The 20,917-nt window shown below is 30.5% G+C and overlaps 1 protein-coding gene across 1 annotated transcript in view; it reads left to right on the forward strand.

Moving 5' to 3' along the window:
* Positions 1 to 6,952: 6,952 nt before the first annotated feature.
* Positions 6,953 to 20,917, forward strand: part of LOC126745199 (zinc finger protein 574-like) — a 250,094-nt gene continuing 236,129 nt past the window's right edge. Inside the window, exon 1 of the mRNA XM_050452937.1 lies at positions 6,953 to 6,969. The gene's annotated coding sequence lies outside the window, so the exon portion shown is untranslated. The remainder of the gene's footprint in view (positions 6,970 to 20,917) is intronic.

Genomic DNA, 20,917 nt, shown 5'->3' on the forward strand with positions numbered 1-20,917 from the left:
TCATTTTTTAAAAATTGACTTATAACTTGGTAAAACCATTCTTCGTAATTCGTGATTTTGATTAAGTTCTTCATTTTCTTCCCTTTCATAGAAGTGAGGTTTCTGGCACTAAATAGATATTTTATTGCCACTGTGCTTTTTTCTCCAATAAAGTGTCTGCTGCCAGATATGGAAAGCTTTAATTAATATAGAAACTACAAGACGATATATTTTTTCCATAAACTATTAATTGTTCGTTCCTCATTTTATCTATCTCAATTAAAGCTGAATTCAATATTTTCGAATAATGAAGTTGGTCGAGAAGCTTTTGTTGCTCCGTAGTACATTTTTCTATTATTTTAATTGTTTCTCTATAAAAAAGCCTTTCTAAAAATGTTTATCTTTTAAACTTACCTGGTGACAAATCAGGAGTTTGACATTGATCGCCACAGCTTGAGTCAAGTGCTATTTTTTCTTTTGCGCTTTAAAGTTTTGAGTATTTTGAGCCATATGCAGAGTTTGATAATCGATGATATATATGAATACGTTTCCATTAATCAAAAATTAAGAATTATTTTTTCTTGAGAACGACTAATGATAAAAGGCCATGATTAAAAAAACTTATAGAAGAACAGGGAATTTGATTTAAAAAATCAACGTTGGTATAATGGTTTGAGAAAAACATATTAATTATAACGAAGACCACTGTAGACCATTTACGTCTAACGTAATATTGGTCATTAATAACACTGTATATAAATGCGTCTAAGTGCGTCACTGACAATTAAGCTATCGTCGACCTGCGTATCAATCCTTAACCAATGGCATTGTTCAAATAAGAAAAAATTATTGTACTCCTATACTATACCGCAAGAATATTCTTTGTTTTGCACTGGATAATTGTTTTCACATTGAACCTAAGGCGTATTTTTGTTCCTTTTCTATAATAATATCCATATGTATCATCTCTTTAAAACAACTAAGACCAATAACTATTAGCCTAAATGGTGAATAAGCTAGTATTAAGTATTATAGCGAGTCGTAAGCCTGTGGATTTTTGCATCCCTTCCAATCTCATACACTACCGCCGCGCCGCTGGAAATAAAAAAAAACCGTAATTTTATTATAAACCAATTCAAGAATGTAACCTTACTATTTTAGGCATGTCGCTGTTATACCAGCCGCCGTAAACTAATAGACAAATAATTTCTTCCTCGTTTCTCACCGCTGCCCCGCAGCAGCTACTCGAAAGGATAGGTGGCCTTAATATAAATTATAAAATCTGTTTTACTCAAAAAGTTTTTTAACAATAATTTAAAATGCAGTTTATTTAGTATTTAATATTATCGTAAACGTACCTAAAAATCTTCTTGAACATTTTTAACGATTTATGTACAGTGTGTCCCAAAATTTAAATACATATTATATTGTTATCGATTGCTTATTTTTAAAAAGCATATCGACTTAGACAAAACTGCATAATTTTAATTTTTTGTAACTTGTAATTTAACCAAGATATGAAAAATATTATTTAAAAAAAAATTTAAACTACTTGTTTTCACTGAATATTACTGTAAAGTATATTATTATGAATAGGTTTATTAGGTGCACTAGTAAAGTGTTCTAAGAGATAATAGGTATTGCATTTAAAATTAGACAGTTTTCCATTAAACAGAAAGTGACCAAAAGCAATCGAATAAGCTAGTAAGTGCGTTTAGCTAACAAACCTTAATACTAAATTTTGAGGTCATAATATAAACATCACCTAGTTTCTAAACCAATGCAGATTAACGATCTTCTTATTATCTTTAAAGTTATTCGTTTTTGTCAGCCATCACTTTTTGCCTATCGAGGCCAACCCCAGTATATATATAAAATGGGACCGATGAGCCAATTTTCACCCTTATTCCGACAAGAAGAACCGTGACCATCATCATCGGAGCTAAGCTGAAGCCCTTAGTCATTCATAAAACCCTTGCATATCGCCACTTTTTTCTCTTCCATATAAAGTTAGACAAAGGGTCGTAATAGCGTGCCCGGCCGCGTGCACCTACGCAAAGGGTGTGGTCAACCCCCTACGCGACCAATCAGACAGTTTCGTTACTTCACCCCTTCTGAGGGCGGGGCAGTTAAGGGGCGAGGCAATCCCACTGCCTCGCTGACCGATACACACGCAATCCCAAATCACGTGGTCGAGTTTCTTGGGGAAAATTAATGATGGTCCGAATAGTTGGGGGGACAAGAAAGACATTCGGTAAAGACGGGAGCATTCTGGATGGTATTAGTTTTGGGAGGGAAATGGTAAAGATGATAATAACCAATATTCGGTTTCCTAGAATAAACAGAGTATGTTGGGGGCAATGTGTCTGCATGCTAATAAATGCACAGTCGCAAGTAGATTTTTTACAAATTTTACAAAAAAATGCAATTTGATTTTGCTTATGGTTGGTATATGTTTTGACCCACATAGCACCGTTTGTCCAATGGACATTTAAAATTAGTCCAATTATTATCGAGTATGTCCAAGAGCAAGAAATGAATATTCATTTACAGCCATTTTTGGACATCTATTGGATTACCGGATTATTTTTATGCATATTTTTGTTTAATGACAAAATATGGATTTCTAAAAAATCATTATAATTGCTTTTGCAGCGTTTGATCTATTTTAAAATACTTTTAAACAGCAATTAATGCTATTTGACATAACTTATATATATTTATATATATTATATTTTTAAAGGAATTTTCGGAAAAAAAAATTTTGATTAATTCATAATGTTGACAATATATGCTGTTTTTGAACTGAAAGTAGAAGCACAGTTTCCAAAATGTTGAAAAACACCGATAAATAACGGACCACCTCCTGAATGACGGATGTCAATGCTAAATGTAAAAAAAGCATCTTTAGTTATTAGTGTGCTGTTTCGTAACTAGTGAACCTCCATTGAGTCTGTAGTTAATTCTTCACCAAACGTAAAATAACAGTTACTTGTCATGCTAAAAATTAAATATCAAAAAATCAAGGTTACTATTTGTTTAGTATGTTGTAAATATTTAGACACTGGAGATACTTTTGTTTTTTTAAGAAATCTATGGTATAGTAATAAAATATTGACTGCTACCATGTGATATTTTCAGCCGTAGTTTAGTTAGTTTAAGTTTCAGTAGTAGTATTAGTAGGTTATATATGAGAAGTGTTTTAAGGGTTGTATGAACCTTGATCATAAGCATACACTATTTGATGAATTTAAGGTTTTGAAAAGACCAAAGAGATTTTTAAAAATTGTTTTATTTTTATCGATATGTAATGAAAATCATTAAATTCGAAAAACTTATGAAAGTCTTGTCGAAATTAAAAAATGCTGTTAGGTTAATTAATTAAATATATAATTATTATATATTCAATTCATCCTTGATATCACTGTCTAGAAATATTCACATAGTCTTAAATACATAAAAAAATAAATAATATATCTTCATATTGGTGGATAATGAAGATGTTTCGTTATTAAAAATCTACCGTGAGATTAAGATATTTTTTAAGTTTTTTAGATTTATTTGGATATGAGACCAAATACAAGCAATTTTAGAACTATTGTATTCATTCAGAACTATCAATATTCCGTTCCAAGTTAAAAAGCTTAAAGTTTTATTTAGTCCCATACCCAACTAAATCTAAAACACTAAGAATAATTAACTGGGTGACTAAAATAGCCTATTAAATTAAAACAAATGTATTGACAATAAAGTATTTTAGCATATCATCAAAATGCCTTAATGATGACTTGATACATATTTTGCAAGTGTTTCAATCTTTTAATTTATCACAGATACCTACTCCAAAGTTTCGACGAACCCTAAGGTTTTATACGGGAATTAGTAAAGACAATTTGTTATTAATCCAAATTTAGAGAGTACTAATGCTATTAGCTTTTTATAATACTAATACTTCTACAATCGTTACAAAAATAAAAAATAATATATCTATCTACATATAGTTAGAATGTATCTATTGTAAATAAAAGGTACATATGGCAAACTCAGTAACTTTGAAATTACAAAAAATTATTGTAATTTCAAAACGAATTTCGTAACAAAATATTATCTTTTTAAGAAATTTGGTTTTTAAATTGGCAACACTGTGTCCTGTCATTGTAAATTTGACAGTCGATGGTATGTTTATGATCCGTTCGTCTTGTTATTCCATAATAAACATATTTACCTTAGAACAATGCTTACAAATTGTGCAAATTTAGTTTAAAAATCATGGTGCTATTCACTAAACTTACCATGCGCTACGTCCATTTTATAGTCGATATAATTGTCCATCGTAGCAAGTTTGCCAAACGAAACCAAATCTCGTTTTCGTACCTCACACAATCTACTTGATAATACGTGTCTTCAAGGATGCTATACAGTGCACAAAGACGAAGTTATTGCTGCTCTGGAGTGTAATATTCAAGAGGACCCAAATGAATCGATTCGCCATCGTGTATAGTAATTACAGTTATGACAATTGTGTGGACCTGTGTAAGAATTGAAAACGCGTGACCATTATGCGTATCGCAAGTTAGGTGGATGGGCCAAAAACAATATTCAGCTTGACCCACTTTTTCATTGCAAAATTTTGCTTAGCGATGACGCTCATTTTTGATTGAACAGCTGTGTAATTAAGAAAATTTGCCGAATTTGGAGTAGAGAAAATCCAGAAGTTTTTGTTGAGATGCTTTTACATGCGCTAAAAGTCATTGTTCGGTCCGCGTTATGGTCAGGTAGAATCATTGAACCATATTTTTTAATGATGATACTGGTCTGAATGTTAATATTAATGAAGAACGCTATAGAGCCACGATTGCAGACTTTTTTATAAAACAGTCAAATGCCAATAATGTGATAGAGCTTTGGTTTCAACAAGCTGGTGTAACATGCCACACAGCGCACGACACCATCAATTTATTGCGGGATACATTTCATAAGCTCATAATTTCACGCAATAAACTAGCGCAGACGTTGGATTACTTGGAAGCCAACATTCGCGGCGTTATTGCCGAAATACGACCTCACCCAGTTGACCGAAAAAGTGGTCAAAAATTGGACTTATTCGGGCATATTGACCTATATGCCCGAAATCATTTTCAAGCACTAATGATATAACAGTATCTGTTTAGTATCAGTACCAATAACTTCTCAATACATTTATTTTTAGGTGATTTATTTAATTTTAATTTTGTATAGTTCTAAAAAAACTCCCTTTAGTATTAAATTTTCTAATATATGTATGAATACTGTGATTTCTTTCTTATCCTAAAAATTTTAATTAAAAAGGGTTATCTGATTTGAGACCACTGAGCTTTCTTCTTGTTTTACAGAAGTTTTTTTTTCAAATTGATTTTTCTGTGTATTTTGAGTTGTTCACGATTTAATAGTCTATTTATTTATTCTTGTTTAAAGCCTTTTTGTATAAAATATGAATATAGGTTACGTTACACAGTTGTGAGTCTTCGAATATATGACTAAAATTTTGAGGAATATTAAGGTATGAAGCAAGCATATCTAGTTAAAAATTCTCTGTTGTAATAGGCGTTAATAAAGTTAAAGTATTAGTATTAGTGTTTTTTAGAGAATAGAAGTAACTTAAAAAACATAGTGAGAAAATTAACAGTCACCGTCACTAAATGATATTGTATTCTAGAAATAATCAGCACCATCCACCAGTTTATTTATATAATACCCAAATTTTAGTTTATCAATAGATCAGGTACTTATATACCTGATTCCAATGATGGGTAGACCATCATTGTGCAATAAGTTGACATAATATAGTGATTTTTATATGAAGGCAGTTTAATTTAGTTTAGACCTATTTATTGAGAACATCCCAGCATATGGGATGTAACAGTAAAAAATGAGGTTAAAAAAATTATTTGCTCGATATAAAGATACTGGTTTTTGCCATCCCTACTAATATTTATAGATTCTACTGAAATTATATTTAAATCTTATGGAATAATGCACAAACTTCAATCTGGAAGTAAGACAGTATTTATATGAATAGTTATGAATAGAATAATTATGAAGAATTTAATATGAAAACGTAGAGAGATATAATTCCAGAGTTGGATAATGTTTAAACCTCCTCTGTGTATTTTTGGTAGTATAGCAAAGTATAATTTAACAATTAAGTTTTTAATTTAAAAAAGGGTTTGTTAAAGTATATTCAGATCTTCTATGAGCAAAAAAGTTAGTCAAATAAAAAATATGTTTTATGGTTTTTGTAGTGACGACGAGGCTACAAATTTACTGTAAGAATCATACTTTAAAATAAAGATGTACAATTAAAAATACCACTAAGAATAATACTTTGGAATTATTTAATAGAAATTAAAGCTTTACAAAAATTTTAATCATATAATTTTTTATAAAAATTACAACATTAGGGATTTGCTGACACTAAAATTTTATCGGGGTTCATTTTTCTAATTATAAAGTTAAAAAATATATTTGAGCAATGTAAAATAAGAAAGATATTAGTGATTTGATTAAAAAGGAATTAAATATATGTTGTTATGTCACTGAAACTGTTCTGTCAATGATCTCTACCATAAGTACACTACATCCTTACTATAGTTCATAAATTAAATTACTTTCTAGTACTCTATGTACAGTAGTTATCAAATATTTATACTTCCATTTACTGATCGCTAAGTGGTAAATTTTAACAAAAATTAATGCCAAAAATTTCCTTTATTACTAATTGCCACGCATCTACAAGGTTGCCACCCAACTACGTTAAGTAGGCTCGAATCAAATTCTATTTTTAGGCGACTATATTTTTGTCTCATAATCGCACATACATATTTATTTTTTCGGAATACTGGGATAGGTCACGGCTACATCAGTTTAATACAGATTCGTGCGTATCGTGGATACAGGTTTTTTTTTGTAAGTAAGCCGTATAGTTTTTTTTTGAAATTATATGTTTATAAGGTAAGTGCTTTAACTTTTACTATATTCCGAATTGCTTTTGCGAAACGAGAAACTGTAGAAGATTCTATATGTGTAAATTTAAAATTTAAATTTTATAAAAAATACAATACCCATATATAAAAAGTTGTTGGAAAAAAGTTGGTTGATTAAAAATTACTATATTGTGTTATTAAAGGTATTTTTAGTAATTTTTTTTTCCCGATTTTTTTTCCCGAAAAGTCATTCCCAACTCCAAATTGTAACGTTATGGGTATTATAATTTACAGCTTTTTTAAGCAGCAATCTAAAAAGTTCTCTGAACGCAAAATTCGAAAAACACTGAAAAATATTAAAAGTTTATATTTGTATTTTATCTCAAGGGATATAGCATTATAAAGGAAAAACCACCGCCTAAAGGTTAAAGCAGTATTTTTCAACGAAAAGTGTTTTTTTTAATGAGCACTAAAAATGGCAAAAACAAGATCTGCATCTTTCGCTCTTCTACCGAGGTAATGTTCATTACCTCCGAAGCCGAAAACTCTAATTAAAATATCGGTTTGTGAATAGATATAGAATTACATCGTGCACCGGGCATGCTAATGTGATAATTAGCGATAATAGATGTATTAGCGTTTTACTCTAAATTTGACAATCTTAGAATGCTACATATACCTACTAGGTGACTCGGGACGAACGCACCAAATTCCAGGTGAGTATTGTACTACATATTGAAAATAATTTAAAAAAACTCATATGTTCTTATTTGAATCTCATTTGTTTCTAAATTATACCTTTATGATATAATTTTAAATAGTTTACCGTTTCTTAACGCAAATGCCTTAAATGTGTTTTGACACGTGTTAATGCCAATGACAGTATATTTTCGTCAATATATTCACACATCTATTCATATTTAGAATATGCAAATATGGTTTTTTTGTTTACTGCTTTTCTAATGGCTAGAGCTATTGTTCAAGAAAACTGTCGACGATTTTTACACCGGAGAAATTCGGACAAAAAGGTATTTATCAAAGTTTTTAACAATCTTTGCGAGACCGAAACTCTGCCCAGTACTAACATACTATCTAAACGAACCACTTGACAAGGTTAGGAAAAAGTATAAAATATTCTGAATTTGGTATTAGATAATCCAATGACCCAGTTAACCAAGATTTGCCACTCAATTGGTTATTTCACAGAATGGGTAATCAACACGCTTCACAAGCAAGGCCTATATCCATACCATGTACAGAGTATATAGCACCTACAATGATTATCTAAGGCGTATGCAATTTTGTGTTTGGATAAATAATAATCGTCCTATTGTATCGCGCATACCAGTTACCGGCGAAGTAACATATACCACACAACTTTCATGTATGATCCAAAAATCGCACAACAGGAGAGAACTACTTTTTTTTGGAATGGGTTAAAATTCAATGCATTCGAAATGCGAAAATGTCCAAGTAAGGAATGAATCATTTAAAAACGCAACAAGGGCCTGCAGACGAAATAGAATGAGTTTAGAGTTGAATGGCGGTATTTTTGAACATTTTGATAGCTAAAATTAAAACCATTTTAGTGTACAATATTTTGTTTCTTTGTAATTAAGCTATATGATAGCCTATTATAACCTATCGCGTTCTTGAGAATCACTTAAGAACATATGATGTAATGTTTTTTTTAATAATTTTTTAGCGTATAATACAATACGTACAATATAAACTAGATCAATGTTAGTTCTCGTTTCAGATGCAAGTTTTGCAAGAGTCAGAGTCAAAAGTTCGATAAGTTGCTTTACGTTCGTCCAATTTACATAAAAATTTATGATATAGCCTACTTAACCTCACCAAATGAGTATAAGAATGCAGGTATATTGGCAATAACTTTTTTAGTCAATCTTAATGGTTGGTAAATAAATAAATAAATAAATAAATAAATAAGGTCTTTAATAAGTCAAACAAAGTTACAATTTTTTTTTTTTTTTTAACAAATAATTATACACAAAATAATGTAATTTAAATAGTACAGGAATGGCGAAGTCTAGCAAATAAATGCTATTCTACTTAACCATGTGCATGTACCTATGCTTACTAAAAGTAAGAGAAGAAAAAAAGAGAATCAATCCCTAAACTGTTAGCCATATTACAAACAAAAACATAACAGAGCCATTCAATACACCACTTCCAGTATCAATGCGAGGGGAGACCCATATACAGTTCTGAACAATCTATGAAGCAGCAGCGAGAAGCGTCTTAAAGATACAAAAAAAAAGAACAAAAATAAATCAGATCATAAATTCACTGGACGATTTTGTGTATCTAAAAGATAATTTTTTACTTTAAATTTAAATTTATTAAAATTGAAAAGTCGAAATTCGTCAGGAAGTGAGTTAATCAAGCTAATTGCATTATAAGAAAAAGATCTAGTATAGAGAGCAGTTCGAAATTGTGGCATTGAAAACTTTAACTTATATCTTATATTGACAGAGTGAGCAGAACGTCTTGTTTTAAAAATGGTACGCAAGATATTAAAATTTCGATCTTGATTAGATAAAAGTTTATATGTAAAATTACTTAAGTGATGTTTCCAAATATTATCCATTCTTAACGATTTTAAATCGATTATTTTTTGAGAGATGTGATCGCGTTTTTTAAGATCAAAAATTAGACGAGCGCAAGCATTTTGCATTACTTGAAGCATATTTTTGTGAAGCGAGTCAAGGCATGGAAAATAGATAAAATCACAATAATTAAAATTTGAAAGAACAAGAGATTCGGTTAACATTTTTCTAAGTTTAAAATTTAAAAAGTATCTATTTGTAAACAGAATCTTTAGCCTCGAGAAAGCCTTACGTCTTAACATCTCCACATGAGAACTAAAACGTAAATGTAAATAAACGTAAATCATTATATTTTAAATATTTATTCATATCTTTCACTTTTATGCTGGAATTATACCCTTCACTCTTACAACCTTTAGTGCTTGGCATTGCTGGATCAAGTTAGACATTTATTTATTATATTTAAAGAAAACTGACAGAAGCTGCAGATAGCAGGAATACAGAAAACAAAAAAGGCTGAGTTGCTCTAAGATACATAACTTTTAAAGGCAACGAGTTTTGATTTTGCCAAGAAATATAATTTAAATTTAACTTTAAAAAAATTAATCCAGAAATCATTTATGGCTTTATGATTGTTATATAATAATAAGTTTATTTTAGTAAGAGTCTGGTATTGAGTCTATTTAATTATTGTAATTTTCTGTATCAATTTTGTTTAAATAATGAATGTAAAACAAGAGCACAATAAGTTGCGTGTACTTTTTTTTAAATATTAAAGAAACCCATATCACCCTTATCATTTCGAGGAAGGTTAATTTTTCGCAATGCCATACATAATGGTAACACAAGACTAGCTAACTTTGTCCCCTTCACCAAAGTACAATATTTAAACGTAGCTTTTCATCGGATTCCCAATGAACGCTTTAACCTTGAAATGATTACAAAAAGAAAGAATATATAAAAAGAAAAAAATATAAGATATATTTATCTGCTAAGTAATATAAAAACTATATAAATTCTTCAGAAATATAAATACTAATTTGTTTGTTATTTGTGGATTGCATTTTCTTGAGATCCATAGAAATACTTTATTTGTTTATTAGTTGTTTTTTAGATATAATTAACTTAACTATTGTGTCACCTGAGTTATTTGCTTTAGTAGTATTTTTTTAATTGACTGTTATATATATTTTTTACCAGTTTGGAAAATTTAAGACGCTGATCACTTGGTTTAGTAGACTAGATTGTGCCACTGTGTATAATAGCCATATATTTATACATCATTATTTTAAACACTTATGAAATATAAGGCATTATTTATTTATTTATATTCACATATATGTATGTTATTTTAACACTATTTACGCAGGGCAAAATCTGATGCCATTTTTTTAATAGAAAAAGTATTATTTCGTACCCTGTTTTAAGGTTAACTTATTTTAATATAACCGTTTTCCTATTTTTATAGGAAAAAGAAACAAGTTTGGTTAATTGTTATAACTTTATTAAGAAAAATTTTGGTATCAACTTAAGTTAACATAGAAATGCACTTTCTAAAATTATTAAAAAAATAATAAAAATCTGCTGGTTTTTGGTATCCAACATTGAATTTTAGGCATCCTAACTGTTACCTAAAATAAAAAAAAATATTTTGGTTTCGTATTTAGAAAATGAAAAGCATGTTTTTGATTGCTGCCAGTTAAGTCAAGTTAATCTCTCCTTCTTTTGGTTTTTTAAACGTTGCCATATTTTTGATCTTCAATTTTTTTTTCTCGTTGTAGATCTGGATTTGCGGCAGGCACTGGTTCCTGAATTCCAGAAATTAAAAAAATTACTCCCCGAAGTTCTGTCGATAAATATGTTTGCTGAGCTCTGATGCAAGTCAAATGGTCCTTAATAAAATCTTGACCTGAACTAGTTAGGAATGGACTTCTTTCCATTATCTGATTTTGCTGAACTCCATCAAAAATTACGTAGCTTTTATGTCCAATGTCCAAAATGCGAAACCATTTTACTTAAGCCCACCTACGTGAGTTCTTCTGATAGTTTTGTAGCATCAACATTTCTGATCAAATGAGTCCACCCCACCTTTTTTCATATTGTACAAATTTACAATCTTTGGCTTTCCATTAACCATTGTATTGAAATGATGCATACTTGATACTAACAACACTGCACGATTTTTGTTAGGAATAAAAGATGTAAGACTTTCGCTTCATGTAAATCCAAATAGAGCAGAATTAGGTCGCCTCTCCTTTTCGTGATAAAATGCTGAAGGATTCTAAAATTGTTAAAGTTCCACCATATGTAATCTTGTAGCTTCTGAATTTATTTATGGGTTCAATGGATGAAAACCAATTATTTTCTGTTATATTTCTATTTGTACCGAATGTAGGTAGAATAGGTGCCCAAACGTCTAAAGTAGGAACCTATAACTTTTTTGGTTGCTTTATGTATATCTTTATTAGGATATATAAAAGCATTTAGCAATTAATGTGTCTTAGAGTCTACTAAGCACTGCATCGTTAGACTGTATCTGTGTGGCTTATTTTTTGGATAAATCTTAAATTAAGAACTGCCTTTAAATGAAAAAGCAATTTATCTATTGTAAGATATTCACCATTGGTATAATTAGACTGACAATTAGTTATAAACATACTTAAAATATTAGATATAGCTGCCAGTTTATGACTGTGAGCAATGCGTTCTTGTGTAAAACCTGGGTCATCAAAACAAAGACTAGCAAACAAATAAATATAATCGGTTTAGTCACATAGTAGCTCAAAATATATCACGGCCAGTACCATTAGTAGCAAATAACGGTATTAGGTCTTCATTATTAGATTTAAATATTATAAGCTAGCCCAGCTAAGAATAAAAAGCCTAAGAATGCCTTTAATTCAATCATGTCTAAATGATTGGTATGTTGACATAATACATTTTGTAAATTATATTTAGAGGCCATACTAGTAATTCTTCATTGGTTTTCTCATGAATTTCTGGTAATATTTCGTCGCTAATATTACATTCCCAAGCATCAACTGGCTGGCCTCTTTGACATAGTAACTTGAAGTTTTTCAATAATACCAGGTAAAGGACTAAATAAATTATGCTTACGTATACGAGAAGGAGCGGGAGGGTTTTAGCTCACTTGTATCCATTTTTATCATAAAACGCAGCTTACTCTAGAGCTATCTCATTTTCCTTATCCGAAAATTCACTATCACTTTCGGGATTATTAGTAAGCCAATTATTTTCGTCGTCATCGTCCCGTTCTAGTTCGTTGTCTGTTTCGTGATCAGCGTATTCGTTAGCCTCGTCTAAAAACTCACTGTCACTATTTAGTCCTTTGTCTGATATGTTTTTGCGTCTCTTCTTTATTTTCTATCTGCGTTAGAGCTCTTGTATTATCACTACACCCAACCATTTCAAATTACCCGCTAATCGCACTAGAAACACTTATACCATAAGCGGATCAAATTTAACCCTACACGTGCCAACTCTGAAGTAACTAAAGAAATTTTTGCGGATCGATAAATTACCCGCCGGTCGAAAATTAGCAGAACGCACACAGCGTAGCATCTATATTTCGGTAACGAAACTAGCCATTAAAATGGTTGAGGTTCAAATTTGACACCGCCATACTACTTAATGATTAAATATTATATTATAGTTAGTAACACGTATTTAGTAGACTGAACTGTATATGGTTTTATTATAATTGTTATTTGCTTTTATCACTTTTTCAATATATTACAGAAATAAAATAAAATTCGTTTTATGGGTATTCATATCTCTAGCTTTTACAAAAGCCCATAAAATTTGCACTGTATATTGTAAAATTCTGTTCCAAAAAAGTAAGTTGGGTCTAAAAGAAATATTCATTAAATAAAAACTATTTTCTCAAGTTAAAATTCTTTTATATATCGGCATACCTAGACGTATCTCGACAGGAAGAGCCAATGTAACGCATAAGGCCGCTGGTCTGAGTCCAAAGAAGTCAAGAAAGACGACGAGAATCGAGAATGCACCGGTCGGCTCGGGGTCGTGCAGGATTTAAGGGATGAGGGTGGCCGATCAATACAGGGTGGCTTACAGGGGTGTTCGGGTCGTCGTTGGGGACGCATCCATCGTATCCCCTGGCTGCTGCTTTAAGGGGTTTAGATATCGGACTGCACTATTTACGCGGCAGCCACGTAGCTCAGAGGCGGAGGTCGAACCGTGTCGATTTAATTATTTATTTAAAAATAGTAAGTTGCAATTGGAACAAAGGGTGATTGCGCTGCCTTCTATTATTAAAAAGTTTTAGGACATGCATGCTTTAATCGCGGTGAAATAAGAGTTCAAAATTAACGTGTAGAACAATATAATTATATTAAAAATTTATAAAATATATATTGTAAAATAAATTAGGTAAATTAAAACAATATATGAGTCCTTACGTTTTATTAATTTTTTATAAAGATAAAAAAATGTCGTGTCCGCAACTACTTTGTTTACAAGATACAAATACAATAATTGTAAATATCTTAAATATTCTTTAATGAATTTTGTTGTAGTTTGGCGGTGTAATTTATACGACTGAGGTGTTGATTTAGTCCTATTTTAATTAAATTGTTTAGTTTTAATGGCGTCATAAGCAATACCCAAACCAATATTTTACACAAGAAAAATTCATGTTACTGACCTCTGGAGATTTTTTTTTCGGTAAAGTTCATCAAAACTACAGCTTTTTTGTTTCTTAATATTTTTTTGTATGTTGCTTAGATTTTAATAACACACAAAAAATATGACAACAACAATTATGCAACAAGTAAAGTACAACTCGTAAACTAACGAAATTAAGTTTTAGAAATGACCTTTTTTGGTATTAATAGTACCGTCTAGCCGCCTTAGTATTGAATTACGCACCTCCCAAAAATACCTGGTATATTATGTCACATAAATTAAAGATTCTATCTCGTAGATTCTCTTTACTTTTAATAAGAGTTTTGTATACCAACGCTTTAAGATGTACCCAGAAAAAATTATGTAAAGGGGTCATGTGGTTTAAGCGAGGGGGCTAGATTTGTGGGCTGCTCTCCCAATCCAGCGATTATGATAATTTGCATCCAAAAATTATCGAATATGCGATTGTTGTGAAAATTGATCATTTAATTTCGGAAAAAACAGGCTTCATCTGTAAACAATATTTGACTTAAAAACCTTGATTTCTTGTTATTTTACTTCGTAACTAATCAGAACAAGTTAGTCTTTAAAGCAAATCTCTAGCCAATAGTGCTTGTATACATTGCATATGATACTGATAAACCAGCCAGTCTCTGCCACACAGTGGCATGGTTATTATTCAATTGCTCAGATTTTTTTCGAGCTAAGACTTACCCCAATTTTGTTTAAAATAACTTTTTTAACTTGATTTGTATGGAAAGTTCTTAGGTTTTACACGCCAAAGAAATTTTTTTCTATAAATGCGTCATGCTGCATTGTTGTTTCTATGAGCCATTCATTAGTAGTAAATTGAAACATTCTCGACAAAAAATAACCCCGAAAAATAACCACCAAAATTAAAGTTAACAATAAGTATACATTGGTGTAACTGACAACAAGAATAAGTTGACAACAACTGTCAAGTTAATAAATGTTGCATTTTTTTTCAAGGCAATCCTTGATTATTATTGCCTTTGTATTCCTTTTTTACTTAAGTAAAAAACCGTTAGTTTTGGTTTTAAGTCATATAATTTGATTTAATGTTTAGTAAAATCTGTTGTTGCTGTAACATAATTGTCAATAACAAAATTATAGATGAAAATTCCAAAGGAAGCTTCCTTCCATATTTCTGTTTAATTTTTTTTTCTCTAAAGCCAATCAAAGTTTAATAACATCGTAAATTATACTGCCAAATTATAATAAATTAAATAAAGGATATTTAAGGTATACCAATTTTTTATTTAGGTTTAACACCATGTCTCGTAAAGAAAGATGTTGTGAACACATGTTTATTTGAACTTTTTGACCTAAAATTACTCAAAGAATTGTCTGTCAAATTTATTGTGCATACATAGAAGATGGCAAATACCATTCTTATTTTATTAACCTTCTTGACATTAACTTATATTAGTCTAGGCTTATATGATAGTAATATATAAGTAGTTGTGTTGCTTGAGTTTGTCTGAAAATTAAAATACTAAGGCTGCTCAAGTAAGTTAAATATCTGTAATCTCTAAAATATAACTTTTAATTTTTATTGTATGTGGTAATAAAATAGTATTAGTAGTAGAAATATCCATTGGTAAATACTCTAGAGCTGCCTAGTTCTTGGATATTATTAGAATCTATTATCTCATATTAGTTTATCGTGTATGTTCGAGTATTGCAAAGCATTACGGCAGACCTGCATAATTATGTAATAGTAAACAGCATTTATCTTAGATTTAGTATACTATATTGACTTGTAGGCCCCGTATCGACTTATGCATTCATCCATTGATCACAATTAACTTCTGCCAACAAAGGAATTTCTGCTATCTTGTGGAGATAGGTAAATGGCATTATTATATGGTCTTTTTATTTATTTACAATTTTCAAGGTCGATTATAATCGTTCTCTGTGATAGTCAACATTTCGACCCCAGTAAATGCTCCTTGATAAAATATAGGCGCTACAGTTCTTAAGCCGATTAAACCACACCAAATATTCACATAAAAGCGTATCTGTGGATTGCAGGGATAGAGATTTATCGGATTTTTTAAATTTTAATAGTGGAGGTCTTTCTTTAATTAAAAATCATTAAATATACCTCTATTGGAGAATGCGATCGATCTTTACAAAGAATTAAGCTCCAAAAATTAGCATTAAGCCTCACTTAATAAGTAAATCATTGACAAAACTGAATGTGCCTTTCTTAATCTCCTGGTATAATCCTCACGTTATAGAGAGAAAACTTATGCTTTTTTTAAATACTGTGAATAGTTCCCAAACATAATCCACTTTTTTGCACTAAGTCAGTAAGTGAATTAGACGAATGAGCTTCAAAATAAGCTTTAAGACATCAATTTCAGTTGCTTTACATATTGTGATTTTTTCTTGATTCTAGTTTTTTTTTTAAATACATTGATGTTTCATCCAAACTTCGGATGTAAAAGCAAAAAGTACCTTTCCTTTCCTTCCATTATAATATCGTAATCGGAAGAAAAAAACCTTTATGCCTATTTATCCAACTTTGTAGCTCCAATAATAACAAAGTGAGCAATAGTGTTATCTTAGCTTTGAAAATGCATATTGTGATATCTATAATTTCACTTTGCTAGTCATGAACGTGTTCATTTTTAAAATTTCTTTTGGATAAAGTTGTTTATTTGCCACTATAAATTGAAATAAGGACTTTTCTCTGGGAATAACTTTGCTGCTGGTTTATATGTGTATGCATGTATGCATGTAATGTGTTTATATCACATCTCAGGATTAGCTCAGTCCCTGAGACCATGTAGATCCACACTAGTTTACTCACAGCGTCCATTGATGATGGACTTAAATTAACATAAGGAATGAAGGTACGCCCATCTGAAAATAAAGTATATTTATGATTTTCTTAACAAGGGTGTAAATTCTGTAAATATTCTGCCTTCACTATACCATAGCAGGTATACGACCCTTATTTGTCTTATCACACTGAGACATCTCTATAACGTTGAGTTACTATCTATTGTTATGTATATTTTAAGCTAACTACTTAAGTATCCTAATGAACTAACAAACTCTTTAGTTTCAACCTAAGCTAACTTGTAAAAAGACTACTTATACATATAGTTTATCTTAAGAATATTAGTTAGCTTTTGCTTTACTTTAAAAAAAAACCAACATCCTGAGCTATATTAAGGAAAAACATTAATTAAAAACCATACTCGTCTTACAGATAATCTTATTTTTTAAGGTTTCCGTCAGACTTCTTAGACTTTGCATTTAATAAATAATATAACTTATGTTGTGTAATAAAGGTATGTTTTACTTAAAGAAACTAATGAATAATTAAGGTTTTGCAATAATATAAAACCATGAAATTCATCTAGCATCAAGCTAATTACTTAATTATAAGAAAATGTAGGTAATTGCTTTTCACTAATAAAAATCAAAAATTGTTTCCTGGTAATAATAAGAAAACATTTACAAAAGAAAATTACCTACCTATTAATATACAATTTATATAAAAAAACATGGATTCGTAAAACAACTATTCATACCATCAAAAGGATTTAAAAAGAGAGTTAGTAACGAGATAACCATTCAATTGATTAGGTAAAGGAATAAACAGCTCAAGAACACCCAAAGTACAAATATTGTAAAAAACTGTTATATATGAATCGTAAGAATTGATTTACTGACATGATAGAAAATACGATACTTTTAACTTATAGCTGACCGAAAAATTATTTAACAATACTCTTAAGTGAACAAATATATATTAAGGCATATGTAGTATTTACAATAACCTAGTAACTTTTATCAGATTGCACATTTTAACGAAATAACTATCGCCTTATTGTGATCCACTAAACCAATAGAGACATTATTTTTTATTTACAGTTAAACGAAAAATTAATATACACATTAATAAATAACAACATATTAAATCACACAAATATAAAATCAACTTTATATTTTAGCTGGAATAACTGAATGTAATTTTTTTACTCTCATAATTATACTGATATCTAAATAAATATTCTAAAGATAAATTTATTTAAGTTTTTTTTTAATATTTTATTTATTTCTCAATTGCATCTGATGGCTTGCATTTAATTTATATATTATACAAGTATGTATATAGCATCTCGTGATATGGTAAAGCCGATTAAAGGTAACATGACGTGCCGACAAATTACCACGACACACATTAGTAACAAAATAAACACGAACAAACAAAAAAGATCGACGTATTGAATGTTTTAACGTAAACGCATTAAAGGACATATGATATTATAGCGACGTCAAATAGATATAATCTAATTATGAAAACTAAATGAGGTAATATTAGCAAAATACACCAACGATTTTTTAAATTGTGTTCACAGACTTATAAAAAAATACTTTTTAGTCTTAAATTTAAAATAAAATAAAAAAAGTAAATGAAATAGAAAATCAAAAATATTAATACATTAACTACAGACTACTCAGAGGTATGATCATTAAAAACCATCCTTTCACTTATAGATTAAATATTCTTATATTTAATTCAGTCTACCCATCTTCTACTTTGTTATTGTTTATCAGTTTCTAAAAGTCTATTTTTGCTATGGTATACGCTAAAATTTATCTCTCGCAAGTAGCAGGTGTCTTTTACCCAAGTTGGAACGTTGCATATGCAAATATGATATACATATGTGGCTATTTTTTTTATTGCTCGTTCGATTACTAGTGTTAAACATAACTATTGTTGAACATATGAGTTCGAAGACGTATGGTAGGGGTAGAATTTGCTGATTAAGATGTTTGATTGTCCTATCGCGAAATTGGCCACCGTGTTAATGGACCTAAAATTATGGTAATGTGTGTATGTTGAATATAAATAGATTAAGGTAGAGGAACAAGAAAAAGGCCAAATAATCAATCGAAGTATCCTATAGAGCGTACCTTTAGGCGTTTAAGACAACTAGCCCTACGACAGCGTTTATCTTCTATGCGTCATAACGGAAAAAGGTAGACTTATTCCATTACTATACATACACTTGCATAGACCCGTACCGTCGCATTCAAGGCTTTAGACATTTTTGACATAACGTTTACAGTTAGTGCCAGTTCTGACTGCGGACCACTGTCGTCAACGTTTGAACTGGAGCAGTGAACAGCAATATTGGGAGGCAGTACAATATCATCTTCAGCAATGAATCGCGAGTCTGGTGAGGTCATGTCTAGCTCATGGCAGGCTAAGACGCCACCGTAGAGAATGGCGTAATATTAGATTTGCTATTGAGAGACATGATAGAGACATATGTTAAAGTAATGGTTTGGAAGGGTATTGTCTATGGTAGCCGATCACCCCTTCTCTTTATTCGAGGCAATACAAGCCACTTTACTGCTGTAACCGTTACTGATTTGCCATTACTGATTGGTCATCCTGTTCACCGGATTTAAATCCCATTAAATATGTGTGAGATATGATGGAGATGAGACTAACGATTTTCCACCATTCACTACAGTCTCTGACACGGCTAATCCACGAAGTACAAGTTGCCTGAAATGCGGTGCTAAAACCAGACGGTGATCATTTAATTTCGTTGATGCCTAGACGTATACATGAGCGTATTCAGGTGCGGGGTCGCCAAACATATTATTATTTTTTTTTTAATAATTGTCATACGTCTTATTAGTTATTTCTTGTTACTATAAAAATTCTTGCAAATGTTATCGTTTAATTTTTAATTTAAGACTACGTCAATGTTAACAATTTAGGTTAATTAAATTATTCCTTCTCGGTGTCACACTTCTTATGTCAGTAAGTATATCCTGTGCATAATAAAATATTGCTTAATTAATCAGAAAAGAAGAAATAAACAGTGCATCCGCCAAGAAGCGCGTAAATTCATTAAAAATGAAATGGACCGTTTCTGAAAAAAATGCCCAAACCTATCGATTTTGGGTTCAGGGTCTTTCTATATGGAAATTAAATATACAGGGTGACTTAAAAAAAGAAATTACTGTAGTAATATGTTTTTTAAATGAAAACTACAATTTTTTTTAATGCAGAATAAAAAAGAACGCATTTTTTTATGATGGATATAATAGAATTTTGAACGAATGATGATAAAATGTAAAGTGAATGTATTTTGTTGCAACTATTTTAAGTGTTTTTACATTTGCATGTGGTATTTATTCTTTTTGAGAGGCGAAAGCAATAGTAACTACACCTTATTACCTACTGTTATGGTATGAAATATGAGAAAATTAACCAAACGTGAAAGAATTGAAATCTTGTACATGATGGTTTCGGAGATATGTCGTGTACTCAAAAGGAGGTGGTTCAGTTGTTTAATGCAACTTATCCTGATCGGTTGCCAAAGCATGGTAAGAAGAGTTGAACCAAAGTTTCGTTAATTTATCGCGATCTGTGCATAAAGTATTAAAAAAAGCAAAGTTCTACCCTTATAAAATATTCTTACTTCAAGAGCTATCGAAAAATGATTTTGATCGCCGAAATCAATTTTGTGAGCAAATCCAGCAATTATGTAATGATAACAATAATTTTGTAAAACGGATAACATTTTCTGACGAAGCAACGTTTGCTCTAAACGGTTATGTGAACAGACAGAATTGTTGATCATGGGTTACGGAAAACCCTCATTGGTTCACAGAATATCATACAGAACACCCTCAAAAAGTTAATGTGTGGAGCAGTATAGAGCAAGGAAAAGT

The sequence above is a fragment of the Anthonomus grandis genome, chromosome 15 (genome assembly GCF_022605725.1).
Source record: "Anthonomus grandis grandis chromosome 15, icAntGran1.3, whole genome shotgun sequence".
Classification (NCBI taxonomy): Eukaryota; Metazoa; Arthropoda; class Insecta; order Coleoptera; family Curculionidae; genus Anthonomus; species Anthonomus grandis.